Raw genomic sequence first — 2,940 nt, forward strand, 5'->3', positions numbered from 1 at the left:
AAAAAAAAAAAAAGAAAAAGAATAATCGTTTAGATCCCAAATACAGTTCTGCCAGAAACATGACCTATACCTGGAATTTTCTTTTTTTTCTTTTTGTTAAAGAGAGTTTTGCTATAGGGCATGTGCACTTATCAGAAAGACAGAGAGAGTCAGAGAGACAGAAGGGGAGAGATCAACCCCCAGGGGGATGGCCACACCGCAATCCCTTCTCCTCCATTCTCCTCTTGGGATCTTGAACATGCACGCACACACACCTGGCATGAGTTTAAACTAGGAGGTCTGAGACTCGAATTGTGATTGACTACATGGGAGTCCAGTGACATAGCCATTACGCCAACTGCTGGTCCCAGAATTTTCAGCTATATAAATCAATAAACTCATTTTCCATGTAAAGCACATTATGTTACATGCAGGGAAATGTCCCCAGTACATACTTTTTTTTTTTTTAGCTTTTCTAGCTTCATTCAAATCATACCTCTTTAAAGTTTATTTATTCGTGTGTGTGCTTGTGCGCAGGAGAGAGAGAGAGGCCCCTAACAGGTTATATGTCATGCTATAATCCTCTCTCAACCTTCCAGCTAGCCAAAATCATGAGTGTATTCATTCAGTTCAGGTCAGTCTGGGTTCTGAAGTCCAGACCTTCCCATAATGGGTCCAGAATTGTGCAGTGATGCCCTACTACCTGAGTCACTGTACCTAGATCAAGTTATACTTTTCAGGTGAATCATAATGTAAGTTCTTCAAAGAAAACTAGAGTTTTTGTAAAGAATTATTTAATTTTTCATTATTGTTATTAATTTGATATAGGGCACATGTGCTTACCAGAGAGAGAGAGAGAAAGCAAGCCACCAGACCCAGGATTCGAACTGCAGTTGACTATGTGGGAGTCCAGTGCCCCAACCACCACACCGCTTGATGATCACAAGAAAACCTATTTTATTAATGAGTAAGCTGCAAATGGGCATGCAGAATATAGATCACCATAAGCACAGATAATTTACCTTTCTTCACTCAAGAACATGGACTAATAGTATAGATAACAGAGAATTGAATTTTTTCATATCTTTCTTAAATTTCACCAAAAATGTTGCTTTGAAAAAGACCTGAAATTTTTCAAAATAGCATCAAAATTTTTGGCTATCAAGCCAAAGAACATTTTTTTTTTTAATAATAATGAGGCCAGTCTAAATTTCTACCAAAGAAGAAAAAAAGACTAGGCGTTAAGCAATAACAGCTTTATTCAAAACATGTAAGACTTCCACAGTTGCTGTTTTGCCTTATAGTATGGTAAGTCCTACTTTGTTGGCATTCCGAAGGGAACAGGGGTGTGGAGAAATGCAATCCTCTCTATTCTAAAAAGGAAAATATTTGCATCTACTCTAATAATTCTCTGTCAAGCTAAGAAAAGGGATCATTGTCATTCTTTGTGTTCCTTCCAAAGCTGGCACAGAATGTGTAGCAAATGGAAAAAAAAGTGTTTAGAAGAGCTCGTTTTCATGCACTACAGATTCTAACCTTGTCTCCAAGAGCCAAGGTTGATGTGTCCCATGCCAAATTAAGTCTAAGATGTATGCAGTAATGAAAAGGGTAGCATTCCATGAAAAATTCCACTTTTCAGTTCCGCTAAGGTTTATTAAATATGCAAAAATTACAATGTCAATGTAACTTTGCAAATTAGGGTTTTCTTTTTAAATGTTTAAGCACTGTACTGTAAAGACTGAAACAGCTGAAGACTTTCACAGCTTGTTACCTGTATCTTTTTCTCCGGGAACCTGCACTAATAAATAAGCCATACACTTCCCAAAGATAAGGGATTTTCGCTCATATCCCAGTGAGCAGTTTACTGAATATATTTGAACAAATTGTCTTTGTTCAATGACCCTGACTAATTCTCCTGCTATTTGGATCACTGTTACAAACCTTGGTACCCTCTGATTCATAAGCATCATATTTCTGTGCTGGTATATCCTCTCCATGCAGCTGATCATTGAGCACAAAGATGTTTTATATTAGAGTAAAATGCACCTTATTTTTTAAACTGAGATTTGCAAGGGCTTAGAGGAGCTGAAAGTAGTAATATAAGAGATCCAAAATAAGCATGTATTTGAATGCGATAACAAAACTGATTTTTTTTTCTTTTTTAATACTCATTCTTTGCTGATAATAAAGACAATCACATTTCAATGGGGAAAATATAGAAAATACATAAAATAAAAATCAACTGTAATCCCTACATCTAAAAAATACCAAAATTCTGAAAACTTAGAATTTTTCCAAAACTGTTAAAATCTAGGGGCAGGAAAGTCCTTCCATGCTTTTTATTATATAAATAAATATTTCCAAAATTGAGATCATATCCTAAATGTTATTTTGCATTCTTTATTTTCTATATTACATGTATCATGAATATCTCCTCACATTAATTATAATATTAATAATATATTAATAGTATTAATAATTATATTATTATTATACTATTTCCCTTCCTATGCCAGATTTATCATCCTATAAATATGTAATAATTTACTGACTCCTTATTTTAAACTATTTTTCATTGAGGACCTAATATCTAACGAACATTATGATAAACTCTTATTACACAGTTCTGTATTAAACTTCAAGGAGATATAGACACTAAACTATTAACTACATACATAAATACTCTCATAGTTATTTTTCAAAAACATATATAAGGTGCTATGAAAGCAAATAATGTAGAGACTTGCCCTAATTTAGGAATTTCAGAAAGTCTTCCCAACAAAGGCCCAATTCGAGATGAAAGCTGATAGAGAAGTAGGAATTCAGCCAAGTGAAAAGAATAGGGGAAATAAGCAAATAAAGCAAGATGTGTAGAGTCCCTGAATTGAAAAATTTAGGTGTCTTTAAGGAACAAAATGGTCAGAGTGCTGAGAGAGTATAATGCTGGCAAGGATTGAGAAT

The sequence above is a fragment of the Tupaia chinensis genome, unplaced genomic scaffold (genome assembly GCF_000334495.1).
Source record: "Tupaia chinensis unplaced genomic scaffold, TupChi_1.0 Scaffold000691_1, whole genome shotgun sequence".
Lineage (NCBI taxonomy): Eukaryota > Metazoa > Chordata > Mammalia > Scandentia > Tupaiidae > Tupaia > Tupaia belangeri.